We start from the raw sequence: 16794 nt of genomic DNA on the forward strand, positions 1-16794 counted from the left end.
GTTCCCAGGGCGATCCGGATGGGCCGAATGGAAGTCCCAGCATAGTCCTTTATCTAGAAGGTCCCAGGCGGGGACCCAACAGTGTTTTGCAGGGCCATAGCCCCCCCAATCTACTAGATATTGAAGCCCGCCGCGGACCCGGCGGGAGTCAAGCAGGCGATGCACGGTGAACACAGTCTGACCCTGGAAGATGCGGGGGGTGGGGAGTTCCTAGGGGCAGGGGCATACGTGGATGTCAGTACGGGCCGCAACAGGGAAACATGGAATGTGGGGTTGATCCTCAGAGTCCGGGGCAACTGGAGCCGGTAGGCAACAGGGTTCACCCTGCGCACCACCTTGAAGGGGCCAATGTAGCGAGGAGCAAGCTTGCGGTTCTCCACCCACAGCGGAAGGTCCTTAGTGGACAGCCAAACCTGCTGCCCAGGGCGGAAAGCGTGGGCAGGTCTTCTATGGTGGTTGGCCTGAGTCTGGTTGGTTCTGGAGGTCTGGATGAGGGTCTTCCTGACCTTGCTCCAGGTCTTGCGACACCGTCTCACATATTGGTTGAGCGAGGGCACCCCCACGTCCTCCTCCTGGTCCGGGAACAGAGGTGGCTGGAACCCGAATTGGCACTGGAATGGCGACAGCTTGGTGGCCAATGACTGCAGGGTGTTGTGGGCGTACTCTGCCCATGGCAGACAGGTGCTCCATGATGTCGGGTTATCCATAGCCAGGCCTCGCAGGGTGGTTTCCAGGTCCTGGTTGAGCCTCTCCGTCTAGCCATTGGACTGTGGGTGAAACCCAGAGGAGAGGCTGGCAGTGGCTCCAATGACCTTGCAGAACCCGTGCCACACTCGGGAGGAGAACTCGGGCCCTCGGTCTGAGACGATGTCCTGCGGGAGACCAAAGACTCAGAAGACATGAGTGAATAATAGTTTAGCAGTTTCAGGAGCAGAAGGGAGCTTGCACATTGGTAAAAAGCGGCAGGCCTTGGAGAATCTGTCAACTATGACCAATATGACAGTGTTACCTTGTGACTCAGGGAGACGCGTGATGAAGTTGACTGCCACATGGGACCAGGGATGCCGGGGAATGGTCAGAGGATGCAGGAGACCCTGGGGACGCTGTTGCGGGTTCTTGGTTCTGGTGCAGACCTCACAGGACAGGACAAATGACCTTACTTCCTTCTCCATGTTAGGCCACCAGAAGCGTCTTTTCAGGAAGTCCAGGGTCCTCCGAGCTCCCGGGTGGGCGGTGAGAGGGGAAGAGTGACCCCACTGGAGAACCTTGGCCCGGGCTTGATGTGGAACGTACAAGAGGCCTGGTGGCCCCGTCCCAGGACCGAGGTCCTGGCATTGGGCTCATCGGACGGCCTCCTGAATACCCCAGCAGACAGGGACCGCAATCCGGGACACAGGGATAATAGGCCCGACTTCACTCTCCCTGTTAGTGGCAGAGAACAGCCTGGACAGTGCATCAGGTTTGGTGTTCTTGGAGCCGGGGTGGTACGAGAGGGTGAAGTCAAACTGACTGAAAAACAGGGCCCACCTAGCCTGTCGTGGGTTCAGTCTCTTGGCTTGCTGGAGGTACTCCAGGTTCTTGTGGTCCGTCCAAACCAGGAATGGATGTTGCGCTCCCTCCAGCCAGTGCCTCCACTCCTCAAGGGCCAGTTTGACCGCTAGCAGTTCTCGATCCCCCACATCATACCGGGACTCTGTAGGACTCAGGCGGTGGGAGAAGTAAGCGCAGGGGTGCAGCTTTCCTTCCGAATGTTGAGAGAGCACCGCGCCGACCCCACTGTCCGAGGCATCCACCTCCACGATGAATGGTTGGGAGGTGTCTGGGAGGACCAGAATGGGTGCCATGCAAAAGCGGTGCTTGAGGTCTTTGAATGCCTTTTCCGCCTGAGGAGACCAGACATAAGATCCACCTGTCCCTTTGGTGAGGTCCGACATGGGTGCTGCTACAGAACTAAAGTTCCTGATAAACTTATGGTAGAAGTTAGCAAATCCTAAGAATCGCTGAACCTCTTTGACGGACTTGGGAGTGGGCCAGTCCCAGACGGCCAGGGTCTTGGCTGGATCCATTTGGAGTTGGCCTGTCCGTACAACAAAATCCAGGAAGGAGACCTCGGGAACATGAAATTCGCATTTCTGGGCCTTGGCGAACAGATTGTTCTGTAGCAGCCTCTGGAGAACCTGGCGGACATGGTGGTGGTGCTCCTGCACGGTCTTGGAAAAGATAAGGATGTCGTTGAGGTAGACAAAAATGTACAGGTTAATCATGTCCCTCAAGACATCGTTGATTAGGGCCTGAAAAACAGCTGGTGCGTTGGTGAGTCCGGAGGGCATCACCTGGTATTCGTAGTGCCCAGACGGGGTGTTAAAGGCAGTCTTCCACTCGTCTCCCTGTCGGATACGGATGAGGTGGTATGCGTTCCGTAGGTCCAACTTGGTGAAGACGGTGGCGCCTTGGAGCAGGTCGAATGCTGTGGACATCAGTGGAAGGGGATATTGGTTGCGCACAGTGATCTTGTTCAGGCCCCTGTAGTCAATACATGGTCGGAGCCCCCCATCCTTCTTGCTGACAAAGAAGAAGCCGGCACCAGCAGGTGAGGTGGAGGGTCGAATGAACCCAGAGACCAGGGCGTCTTTGAGGTATTCCTCCATGGCCTTGCATTCTGGCTGAGAGAGGGAAAACAGTCTGCCATGAGGAGGGGTAGTCCCAGGGAACAAGTCGATGGCACAGTCGTAGGCCCGGTGCGGAGGAAGAACGGCGGCCCTGATCTTGCTGAATACCTCCTTCAAATCCCAGTACTCTGTGGGAACTTGAGATAGCTCAGTGAGATCAGGGAGCTCGGCAGGAGACACAGGAGAGCTAGAGAGCAGACAAGAGGCATGGCACGCAGGGCCCCATTCCACAACCTGGCTAGTGACCCAGTCTATACGAGGGTTGTGGCGGGTAAGCCAAGGAAGACCTAGAATAACTGGGAACTCAGGTGAAGGAATAAGGTGCAGGGATATTTCTTCCTCGTGAACTTGAGACTGGAGGAAGACTGGAGAAGTAACTTGGGTGACTCTTCCATCACCTAACGCTTGGCCATCGAGGGCAGACATAGACAGTGGGACTTCAAGAGGTCCAGTCGGGACATTGATGCTTTGGGCGAAGTGGATATCCATAAAGTTTCCAGCCGCCCCTGAGTCTAACAAGGCTTGACAAGAGTGGACGGACTCACCCCAGGAGATGGAGACCGGGATGTAGATTCCTTGGCCAGGGAGTCCGGGAGAGAGGGTAGGCCCTGTCACAACCCTCCCTCGGCTGGACGGGGCGGTCCTTTTCCCAAGAGCTCGGGACATGATGCTCGGAAGTGACCAGGCCTGCCACAGTAGATGCAGCACTTGTCCCTCCTTCTGCGCTCCCTCTCGGCTACGGAGAGACAAGTACAGCCAACTTGCATGGGCTCTGGACAGTCACTGGAGGAGGTAGACGGGCTCCATGTAGAGGCAGTGAGGCTGGGGAGACTCAGGACTTGGCGGTGTTCTCTAATCCTGTTGTCCAGACGAATAGCATGTGAGATCAGAGTTTCGAGGTCACTTGGGCATCCAATAGAGGCCAGGCCATCTTTGATGGGGTCAGACAAACCATGGTGAAAGGCTGAAACCAGGGCAGCCTCATTCCATCCGCTGACTGCTGCAAGCATCCGGAATGATATGGTGTAGTCTGCGACGCTTCCTCCTTGCCGGATGGACATGAGCTTTCTGGCTGCGTCAGTACTGATGTCCGCCTGGTCGAAGATCCAAAGCATCTCTTCAGTAAACAGTTCAAAATCAGAGCACTCGGGTCCCCGTCTCTGCCAGATAGCTGTTGCCCAAGCTCGTGCCTTACCAGCTAACAAGGTTATCACAAAGGCGATCTTGCGGCGATCTGTAGTGTAAGTGGTAGGCTGGAGCTCAAAGGTGAGTTGGCACTGGGTAAGGAACTCCCGGCACTCACCGTGCTTGCCGTCATACCTCTGTGGTGCAGGAAGGCTGGGTTCGCGAGGTGAAGGAGACAGTGTGGCGGGAGGCACTGGAGCAGGAGCTGGCTCAGGATGAGGAGATGCAGGCAGAGGTGTCAGCTGTGCCAGGGTTTTCCCAATTTGCTGAAGCAGTACCTCGTGGCGAGCAAGGGCCTCACGTTGGCTTGTGAGCGTTCGTCCATGAGCGTCCATGGTCGCTCCGAAGCATGTCCGAGCTGCCATAATTCCCTGAAGGTTGGCCGGGTAGACAGTTGAAGCAGCCTCTGCTGAGTCGGTCATGACGGAGTCTTTCTGTTAGGGTTTTGCTGGGATTTGAACCCGGGTTGCTGGCATGATAATCCAGCAAACCCCCACTAGGCCACCAGGGGGATGACTCAAGTGCAGAGGCGTGAGGCGAAAGTAGAGTATCAAAAACAGTTTATTTACACTATATACAGTCCAAAGGAAAAAAAAACAAAAGGATAATCCAAAAGCTCAGAAGATGTACAAAAAACAAAAATATCCAAAGGGTCAAAGTCCAAAATCCAACTAAGAAAAGAAGAGGCAAAATCTCAAATGCTCAGAAGATCAAAAGGTCAAAACAAAATCCACAAAGTCCAAAAGAAAGAAGCAAAAAAGAAGAATACAAAGACACAGGCAAGGTACATGGGACAGAGGGAACTAGCACTAACAGCATAGCATAGGAAAAAGACTCCGTGACAAGGGAACAAACAGAGGGGTATATATACACACTAATTAAGGAACAGGGCGGGGCAGGAAACAGGCAATGAAGAAAAACACAAAAACACAGTGGCAGCCTCTAGAGGCCAAAACAAACATGACACGATGGAAATAACAGCGGCCTCTAGAGGCCAAAACAGTCCCAGTCCTAACAACAACCTCACCCTCAATATGAAAAAGACAAAGGAGAGGATAGTGGACATGGAGGAGACCTCATCGGCCACTGTTCATCCGGGAGCTTGAGGTGGAGAGGGTGAGCAGCTTCAAATACCTGGGTGTTCACTTCAGTGAGGACCTCCCATGGACACTTAACACCACACGGCTGGTTAGGAAGGCTCAACAGCAACTGTACTTTCTGAGGAGGCTGAGGAAGTTTGGTATGTCACCCAAGATCCTCAGCAACTTCTACAGCTGCGTAATTGAGAGCATCCTGACCAACTGCATCACTGCGTGGTACAGCAGTGCTACAGCTATGGACCGCAAATGCCTACAGAGCGTGGTGAAGACTGCTGAGAGGATCACCAGAACTCCATTGCCCTCTCTGCAGAGCATCTACCACCACAAAATCCACAGGAGAGCTGCCTCCATCCTCAAAGACCAGCACAGACTGTTCACACTTCTACCCTCAGGCCAGAGGTACAGAAGTGTGAAATGTAAGACTGTCAGACTAAAGAACTCTCTTTCCCACTGCCATCAGACTCCTGAACAGCTGACAGGAGTCTATAAGGATGGAATACCTTCCTGTAAACGAGGGGTGTCAAACCTGATCCATAAAGGGCCGTGTGGCTGCAGGTTTTCATTCCAGCCATGCAGCAGCACCCTGATTTGGCTTATTCAATCAACTGACACACCCACCCTTTAATCAAGGGTGGGTGTGGCTGCAAGTATTTGACTGTGTGAAGACAGTTCAGTTGATTGAATGAGCCAAGTCAGGTGTGCTGCTGCATGGCTGGAATGAAAACCTGCAGCCACAAGGCCCTTTATGGATCAGGTTTGACACCCCTGCTGTAAACTGTCCTTGACCAGAGGTGGAAAAACCCGGGTGCAGAAAGTAAAAACCCTGCCACATTTTTGCTCCAGCCAATTCAATGAACCAGCTGATCCTAATTACCACATCCCCTAAGCCAGGTTGATGAGCTAATTGGTGAAATCACCTGTGTTGAGAGCACAGGCAGAAGGAAAACCTAAGCAGGACTTTTACTTTGTCAGTCCAGTTTTTCCACCTCTGTCCTTGACTATTTACATTTGTTTGCACATTACTGCCCTTTTTGCTGCTACTTCTGATCATTGCCTTATTTTTGTATTACACTACATTTACCTTTATTTTGCACTATACTGGTTGTTTTTTTTTTTTGCTTTTATTTTGCCTTTACTTTGTTTATTTCTTCTGCCTATTTATTTATAATTGGCATTCACAGTGGACAGCAAACTAAGAATTTCATTGTGCAACAGGACATGTCCTTACTGTGCATAGGACAATAAACACTTTGAACTTGAACTTTTAATGACTAGCAAGGTGCCCCAGCAATAGTAACACTTTGTGAACAATAAGCTTACCTGACCACCACATCTCTTGCAATTCTAATGAGACAGATATGACATTGGATACAACCCACCTATTCCAACTCCTCCCCTCCTGCAAGCACTATAGAGCACTGCAAACCAGAACCACCAGACAGAAGAGCAGCTTCTTTCCCCCTACCATCAACATTATAAATATCTAACCTGAACCACCCTTATATCAGGAGTGGCAAGCTGAGGTGAAGAGAGGACCTAAGAGCAGACTCAGAAGACAGGCACTGTAAAGAGGGGGGGAACCCTCTTTAATGAAGTAGATGGCAGAAAGGCAAAAGGTACAGTAGGGCTCAGGCAAAAACACAGGAGCAGGCAGACATGATCAGGAACAAAAAACAGGACAGAAAAATCTTCACAAAAACCAATGAACACAAGGACAAGGGAAATCCAGGCAGAGGTAGCAAAAGACACAATTCAAAAGAACAGGCAGGCAAAAAACTGGACAAAAAACAAGGAGAAATACAGGCAGGGGGAATCAAGAATACCAATAAGCTGTAGCACAGTGAGGAAAGTCTACAAGAGATAGTCTGGCAAATGGAGTAGCTCCAAACAGTTCTTAAAAAAGCCCTGGCTGATGGGAGAGGAGTGGTAGCAGGTGTGGGAGTGCCACTTCAGGAAATGGCCTTCAGCAAGGCAGGACTGAATTCCTGTCCTGGATCCGGCCTGGAGCCGGCATGGAAGTCCCACAATCTAAGGCATGGACGGACTGGACCGGACTATGACACCTTACCATTACATTATTGTACCACTTGTACCTCCTGTAGCATACGCTTGTTTGTACAACCTCACTGCACTGTGTACACTGTGTCATGTATTTTTTTTATATTGTTTATTGTCTGTAAATATCCTGCATATTGTCTGTATATTGCATACGGTTTATATTCTTGATAGCATATTTAAATATTATTGGCTGGTTTTGAGTGGTATGTCAGATATATTCCATTCAGCTAGCATGATATTGAACAAGACAAAGATGAGTTAGCTAGCTGAAAGGAATATATCTGATATACCATGAAAAAAAAGCCAGCCAATATTATTATTATTATTATTATTATTATTATTATACATACACACTCTCTTCATATCAGCATTCTCGAAGGCCAATGATAGCTTACCCATGACTCGGTGCTGTTAGTGCGGCATTCCAGTTACCTTCCAGCCTGTGTCATGTTAGCAAAGGCCAATGCTAGTGCAGTCAGGCCAAATATTATTACTTTCTCTGTGTAATTTACTTAGTTACTTTTAAAATCAACATCAACAGCTACACACAACAGAGCAACCTGGCAGTGAAAATTCTCTCAAAAGCTTCCATTTTTAACAAAGCAAACCTGTTTGTTTATAAATTGTCACAATCGCTCACTAGCATGGAAGTTTTATGTCTTCGAATGTAACAATATTGCATGCTCATTCTCCATTGGGTAGAGTGATGTAATACATGTAGGATAAGCAATATGCTAACAATATTGCATGCTATCAAACTAAATGAATGAAACCTGCTAGAAGGGAATAGAATGCATGTTTTTATTCCATCAAAAAGTGGCCTGTAATGATAATAATGAAATAACATTGGCTGGCTTTGAGTGGTATGTCAGATATATTCCATTCAGCTAGCATGATACTGGATGAGTCAAAGATGAGTTCAATATCATGCTAGTTGAATGGAATATATCTGATATACCATGAAAAAAATCTATTATTATTATTATTATTATTATTATTATTATTATTATTACCTTGCCCGGGACAGAGTTCATCAGGGGGTGAGGTATTGTTTTCAGTTGGGGTTCTTTGTTTCTTTGTTGTTTTGTAAACGATATTACAGGAAAATGGCTGGAACAATCTTCATGAAACTTTCAGGATAGATGGGTATTGGTCTCAAATAGAACCTCTGACATTTTGGGGGTCATCTGGTCAAGGTCAAGGTGTTTATGGTTACTCATATGTAAGAGTGTAACAATCATGCACTGCTGGTAATGCATACTGCGCATGCGCATACAGGTGTTCCGATTAAAATGGCCGGTGAGTGCATACAATTCTGTTCACCATTCGAAATAAATGGACGAGACTAAAGAAATTGCTTTCAGACATGTTTATGCTTATTACAGAGGGAAAGTGTGTTCCACTGAGCTCTAGCGCCGGGCCATTTCCGGGAAATAAGAGTTTCGGTTATGGTAACAGCATGTGTGTCAGCCTCGGTTCGGAGGTTTCAGTTTCGAAAACTGTAAGAGGTAAGAGTAGAATAATATAAAGTACAGACACTTGGTATATTTTACTTCTGTGATTTTTAAATTGTTCATTTTTGGATTATGTTTCATTTTTGTGGCTATTGCATCAGAGAGTAAATATATATGTTATATTTACTGTATGGACATGGGATCAGAAAACAATTTTATTTATAAGCAGTAGTCACATGGACCCATAGGGTACGTTTTTTTTTTTTGCTATATCTTCCTTCATATTCATCATAAGTGCTACTGGGTAAGGTTTGTTTTGCCTGGCAACACTTGTTATTATTATTATATGTACACACTCTGTTTTCCAGTTTTTCAATGTCCGTTGATATATTTTTCTTCTATAGTGGTGCTTGAAAGTTTGTGAACCCTTTAGAATTTTCTATATTTCTGTATAAATATGACCTAAAACATCATCAGATTTTCATACAAGTCCTAAAAGTAGATAAAGAGAACCCAGTTAAACAAATGAGACAAAAATATTATACTTGGTCATTTATTTATTGAGGAAAATGACCCAATATTACATATCTGTGAGTGGCAAAAGTATGCGAACCTTTGCTTTCAGTATCTGGTGTGACCCCCTTGTGCAGCAATAACTGCAACTAAACGTTTCTGGTAACTGTTGATCAGTCCTGCACACTGGCTTGGAGGAATTTTAGCCTATTCCTCTGTACAGAACAGCTTCAACTCTGGGATGTTGGTGGGTTTCCTCACATGAACTGCTCACTTCAGGTCCTTCCACAACATTTCGATTGGATTAAGGTCAGGACTTTGACTTGGCCATTCCAAAACATTAATTTTATTCTTCTTTAACCATTTTTTGGTAGAATGACTTGTGTGCTTAGGGTCGTTGTGTTGCTGCATGACCCACCTTCTCTTGAGATTCAGTTCATGGACAGATGTCCTGACATTTTCCTTTAGAATTCGCTGGTATAATTCAGAATTCATTGTTCCATCAATAATGGAAAGCTGTCCTGGCCCAGATGCAGCAAAACAGGCTCAAACCATGATCCTACCACCACCATGTTTCACAGATGGGATAAGGTTCTTATGCTGGAATGCAGTGTTACATAGCGCTTCTCATTTAAAAAAAAAAGTTCTACTTTGGTCTCATCCGTCCACAAAACATTTTTCCAATAACCTTCTGGATTGTCTATTGGCCCTTTTCCACTACCCTTTTTCAGCTCACTTCAGCTCGCTTCAGCTCACTTCAGCCCGACACGGCTCGCGTTTCGACTACCAAAAAACAGCACGACTCAGCTCGCTTCAGCCCTGCTTAGCCCCTAAAACTCGCACGGTTTTGGAGTGGGGCTGAAGCGAGCCAAAGCGAGCCGAGTGAGGCTAGGGGCGTGAGCAGACACTCCCCTGTGCACTGATTGGTGAGGAGGAGTGTCCTCACATGCCCACACATGCCCCGCGAGCACGCTGGGATCTATAAACACCGCAAACCCGGAAGAAGAAGAATTACGAATTACGAGAATTTCTGAAGCCTTATGCGCCTCGCCTCATCTATACGCTCTTGCCAGTATCTGTTGGCGTTGTCGGTGACAACAAGCCACAGAACCAAGACCAGCAACACTAACGACTCCATGTCCATGTTTATTGTTTACTATTCGGGTCGTGAGACTACCGCTTAAAAGCTCACTGATGTCACTGTTTGCGCTGCTTAACGACATCACGTGACGTCCACCCACTTTCGCTAACTCCACCCAAAGTGTCCACCCACTTCCAGCCAGCACGGTTCAGCGCGGTTGTAGTCGAAATGCAACTCCAACAGCCCCGCTCAGCTCGACTCAGCACGGCACGGCTCAGCCCGACTCAGCCGCGTTTGTAGTGGAAAAGCGGCATTTGTGATCTTTAGCAAACTGCAGATGAGCAGCAATGTCCCTTTTGGAGAGCAGTGTCTTTCTCCTTGCAACCCTGCAATGCACACCATTGTTGTTCAGTGTTCTGATGGTGGACTCATGAACATTAAAGTGCATATCACGGGTAAATTCAGGAGCAAGATCAATGTAATTCTCCTACTTTATATTCAACTTTGGTCAAATATGTGTCACATTTTGCATTTTGTGCAATTTTTTTACGTTGTGCAATACCAGAAAAATTCAGTTGAAATCAAGCCATTTGAGGCGAATTGGTCCACCTCTGAAAAAACTTGCCATTTGGATTTCCCAGCAAACACTGATTTTCGTGACATCATGTGCAGGATGCCTCCTTCTGAATCCTACGTCAGCGCTAGTTTATTTATGAGAAAACGACCTGGTGGTTTTCTGCAAATTTCTTCAACATTATCACGTAATTATTAAAATGGTTAACAGATGTATCATAGGAGGGTGTAGCAACACCAATCTTGATGGGATTAGTACTCATTGTTTTCCAAAAGACCGGACAATGAGAGAGAAATGGGAGCGCTTGGTCTATACAGGCTATGCACTGAAACTGTGCAAGCTCTCACAGCCTGCCGGCGCTTCCACAGGTAACGTCACGAATCTGGCTCCATGACTCTCTTGGGATTTTTCCAGACGCATTTTGTTATTTTATTTTTTTCTGCTGTAGACAGATGGCCTTGTGCAAAATTACCCTTCTGGATGAGTGTGTAAAGGGACATTCTTTCATATAAAAAAAGACGAACTTGGTCCAGGATATGCACTTTAACATTAGCCAATGTGAGAGAGGCCAATCTGAGAGAGGCCTTCAGTTGCTTAGAAGTTACCCTGGGGTCCTTTGTGACCTCACTGACTATTAGATGCCTTGCTCTTGGAGTAATCTTTGTTGGTCGACCACTCCTGGGGAGGGTAACAATGGTCTTGAATTTCCTCTATTTGTACACAATCTGTCTGACTGTGGATTGGTGGAGTCCAAACTCTTTAGAGATGGTTTTGTAACCTTTTCCAGCCTGATGAGCATCAACAGCGCTTTTTCTGAGGTCCTCAGAAATCTCCTTTGTTTGTGCCATGATACACTTCCACAAACGTGTTGTGAAGATCAGACTTTGATAGATCCCTGTTCTTTAAATAAAACAGGGTGCCCACTCACACCTGATTGTCATCCCATTGATTGAAAACACCTGACTCTAATTTCACCTTCAAATTAACTGCTAATCCTAGAGGTTCACATACTTTTGCCACTCACAAACATGTAATATTGGATAATTTTCCTCAATAAATAAAGGACCGGGCGGCACGGTGGTGTAGTGGTTAGCACTGTCGCCTCACAGCAAGAAGGTCCTGGGTTCGAGCCCCGGGGCCGGCGAGGGCCTTTCTGTGTGGAGTTTGCATGTTCTCCCCGTGTCCGCGTGGGTTTCCTCCGGGTGCTCCGGTTTCCCCCACAGTCCAAAGACATGCAGGTTAGGTTAACTGGTGACTCTAAATTGACCGTAGGTGTGAATGTGAATGGTTGTCTGTGTCTATGTGTTAGCCCTGTGATGACCTGGCGACTTGTCCAGGGTGTACCCCGCCTTTCGCCCGTAGTCAGCTGGGATAGGCTCCAGCTTGCCTGCAACCCTGTAGAAGGATAAAGCGGCTAGAGATAATGAGATGAGATGAGAAATAAAGGACCAAGTATAATATTTTTGTCTCATTTGTTTAACTGGGTTCTCTTTATCTACTTTTAGGACTTGTGTGAAAATCTGATGATGTTTAGGTCATATTTATGCAGAAATATAGACAATTCTAAAGGGTTCACAAACTTTCAAGCACCACTGTAGGCCTTCACAGCAGGCCTAAACATATCAGCATTTCAAATGTTAGATTTGGGCGGCACGGTGGTGTAGTGGTTAGCGCTGTCGCCTCACAGCAAGAAGGTCCTGGGTTCGAGCCCCGGGGTCGGCGAGGGCCTTTCTGTGTGGAGTTTGCATGTTCTCCCCGTGTCCGCGTGGGTTTCCTCCGGGTGCTCCGGTTTCCCCCACAGTCCAAAGACATGCAGGTTAGGTCAACCAGTGACTCTAAATTGACCGTAGGTGTGAATGTGAGTGTGAATGGTTGTCTGTGTCTATGTGTCAGCCCTGTGATGACCTGGCGACTTGTCCAGGGTGTACCCCACCTTTCGCCCGTAGTCAGCTGGGATAGGCTCCAGCTTGCCTGCGACCCTGTAGAAGGATAAAGCGGCTAGAGATAATGAGATGAGATGAGAAATGTTAGATTTAATTTCTTTCATTCTTTGATTGCTTTCATTCTTTCATAATTTCATTATAATTATTCACTTCTAATTCTAATTTGGCCTCATTTTCTATCAAGTTTGCTTCAGAAATGAAAAGATTACTGTCCTGAAAACATTAAAAGATAGTTATCCAATGAGATCTTTTTGTTTGTTGTCTCTAGGCTGAGAAGAATTTAGAGCTGGCTCACTCATTGGTTAGAGCTTCATTGCTGGGATAGAAGGTCATGGCAGTGTATGTTTATGTAAGAACTGACAGATGAATTTGACCAGTCAGATTTTGATTTATAGTGGGAGGGACCAAAAATTTATCGCCCTAGGCCTCCAGGCGGTATAGCGTTCATCAGTAGTGTTAAAGCAGTAAAGCCAGTGCTATCGAGAGCAAGTAGCACAGGCTAATGACAGAAAAACTAAGATTTCTGTCTCCAGACTCTTCTTCCATGCACACTTGCCACAGTATTTTTCACTCAGACTTAAGTATTCATTTCCCTGTGTAATTTACTTAGTTACTTTTAAAATCAACACTGACAACTACACACAACGGAGCGACCTATCAGCCTGCCGCTAATCCCTTGCAAAATCCTTTGCCCTGCTGCATTTTCGGTGTGTCTGGCGAAATTTTGGCTGAGCTCAAGTCCCAGCTTGAATAGTAACGGTTCACCACTGCTTCTTAGTATGCATGAAGAATATCTGATGAAGTTTTGGTAGCCTTTCGGGTGTTCAACGTGTGTTTCCCTTTCCTGGTGAACAAATAAATGCTTCTGTGCATGCGGAGCAGAAAACTCTGTCATTGGATATTCACGTCAGCTCTGACATGTGACATCATGTTGTCTTGACAGCCATGCAATATTGTAAACCATATTCAACGCTCATTTTCCATTGGGTAGAGTGACGTAATACATGAAGGAGAAGTGTAAACCATATTCAACGCTCATTTTCCATTGGGTAGAGTGACGTAATACATGTAGGAGAAGTGATATGTGAACAATATTGCATGCTATCAAACCAAATGAATGAAACCCATTAGAAGGGAATAGAACGCATGTTTTTATTCCATCCAAAGTGTGTCCTGTACGCATAATAATTATTTTTATTTATTTTTTTGCTGTCCAAATCCTGTGCTCTGATTGGCTGGCGAGCGGGTCCGTATCCTACGATACGGACCCCAGTTACGGACCCCGGTTATGGACCTCTGGCGACTCGCTCATTCACAACAACAACAAACATAGTAGAATTTTTGGTCAACATTTATCTTTTTTTAATAAGATTTATTTATAAGATTATCAAAAATCATAAATTTTTGCCAGCATTCCTCAGGAGAATATCATTAATTTTACATCATGGGTAGCGATAATGACAGTGTTCACAGCGAAAGTGAGTTTTACTACCCTGAGGAAGAAGAAATAAAATAAAACATTTCAGGAGAAAGCTAAAAACTTGTAATTTGCTAACACTGAGCAAAAACATGGCTGAATCCTGAATGATTCCTATTTGTATAAATAGGGGACTACATAGGTTGCAAAATGTAGTTTTTTCCTGCCATGAAAGTGCACTTGTATACTGAGGAGGAAGCAATTTACATTACAGCCGTGAGTGAGGATTCAAAATGGCACCTCAGCTCGGTTTTCCTTTTCAGGCGCTCTCGTTTTCTGTTAGAATTTGGTAAAGAAAAAAATAAATATATTATTTACCAGCTCAAGGTCGGTCGTATGGTGAAATACCGTGACCTCGGCCTTGAATACTGACCTCGGCCCAGAGGGCTTCGCTCAGTACTTTCAAGACCTCGGTCATGGTATTTCACGATACGGACCTCCCAACTGGTAAATAACATACAACCCCGATTCCAAAAAAGTTGGGACAAAGTACAAATTGTAAATAAAAACGGAATGCAGTGATGTGGAAGTTTCAAAATTCCATATTTTATTCAGAATAGAACATAGATGACATATCAAATGTTTAAACTGAGAAAATGTATCATTTAAAGAGAAAAATTAGGTGATTTTAAACTTCATGACAACAACACATCTCAAAAAAGTTTGGACAAGGCCATGTTTCCCACTGTGAGACATCCCCTTTTTTCTTTACAACAGTCTGTAAATGTCTGGGGACTGAGGAGACAAGTTGCTCAAGTTTAGGGATAGGAATGTTAACCCATTCTTGTCTAATGTAGGATTCTAGTTGCTCAACTGTCTTAGGTCTTTTTTGTCGTATCTTCCGTTTTATGATGTGCCAAATGTTTTCTATGGGTGAAAGATCTGGACTGCAGGCTGGCCAGTTCAGTACCCGGACCCTTCTTCTACGCAGCCATGATGCTGTAATTGATGCAGTATGTGGTTTGGCATTGTCATGTTGGAAAATGCAAGGTCTTCCCTGAAAGAGACGTCGTCTGGATGGGAGCATATGTTGCTCTAGAACCTGGATATATCTTTCAGCACTGATGGTGTCTTTCCAGATGTGTAAGCTGCCCATGCCACACGCACTAATGCAACCCCATACCATCAGAGATGCAGGCTTCTGAACTGAGCGCTGATAACAACTTGGGTCGTCCTTCTCCTCTTTAGTCCGAATGACACGGCGTTCCTGATTTCCATAAAGAACTTCAAATTTTGATTCGTCTGACCACAGAACAGTTTTCCACTTTGCCACAGTCCATTTTAAATGAGCCTTGGCCCAGAGAAGACGTCTGCGCTTCTGGATCATGTTTAGATACGGCTTCTTCTTTGAACTATAGAGTTTTAGCTGGCAACGGCGGATGGCATGGTGAATTGTGTTCACAGATAATGTTCTCTGGAAATATTCCTGAGCCCATTTTGTGATTTCCAATACAGAAGCATGCCTGTATGTGATGCAGTGCCGTCTAAGGGCCCGAAGATCACGGGCACCCAGTATGGTTTTCCGGCCTTGACCCTTACGCACAGAGATTCTTCCAGATTCTCTGAATCTTTTGATGATATTATGCACTGGAGATGATGATATGTTCAAACTCTTTGCAATTTTACACTGTCAAACTCCTTTCTGATATTGCTCCACTATTTGTGGGTGCAGAATTAGGGGGATTGGTGATCCTCTTCCCATCTTTACTTCTGAGAGCCGCTGCCACTCCAAGATGCTCTTTTTATACCCAGTCATGTTAATGACCTATTGCCAATTGACCTAATGAGTTGCAATTTGGTCCTCCAGCTGTTCCTTTTTTGTACCTTTAACTTTTCCAGCCTCTTATTGCACCTGTCCCAACTTTTTTGAGATGTGTTGCTGTCATGAAATTTCAAATGAGCCAATATTTGGCATGAAATTTCAAAATGTCTCACTTTCGACATTTGATATGTTGTCTATGTTCTATTGTGAATACAATATCAGTTTTTGAGATTTGTAAATTATTGCATTCCGCTTTTATTTACAATTTGTACTTCGTCCCCACTTTTTTGGAATCGGGGTTGTATATATATTGTATAATGTCTATATTGTCCATATTGTACATTACATATACATATATACTTTTCTCTTATATTAATGTACATATACACTACCGTTTCAAAGTTTGGGGTCACTTTGAAATTTCCTTATTTTTGAAAGAAAAGCACTGTTCTTTTCAATGAAGATCACTTTAAACTAATCAGAAATCCACTCTATACATTGCTAATGTGGTAAATGACTATTCTAGCTAAATTCTACTAAATGTCTGGTTTTTGGTGCAATATCTACATAGGTGTATAGAGGCCCATTTCCAGCAACTATCACTCCAGTGTTCTAATGGTACAATGTGTTTGCTCATTGCCTCAGAAGGCTAATGGATGATTAGAAAACCCTTGTACAATCATGTTAGCACAGCTAAAAACAGTTTAGCTCTTTAGAGAAGCTATAAAACTGACCTTCCTTTGAGCAGATTGAGTTTCTGGAGCATCACATTTGTGGGGTCGATTAAATGCTCAAAGTGGCCAGAAAAATGTCTTGACTATATTTTCTATTCATTTTACAACTTATGGTGGTAAATAAAAGTGTGATTTTTCATGGAAAACACAAAATTGTCTGGGTGACCCCGAACTTTTGAACGGTAGTGTACGTAACTTACATTTACATCCATTCATTCTTTTTACTCCTCTTTTTTTATTATTC

This window comes from Neoarius graeffei, chromosome 11, assembly GCF_027579695.1.
Source record: "Neoarius graeffei isolate fNeoGra1 chromosome 11, fNeoGra1.pri, whole genome shotgun sequence".
NCBI lineage: Eukaryota > Metazoa > Chordata > Actinopteri > Siluriformes > Ariidae > Neoarius > Neoarius graeffei.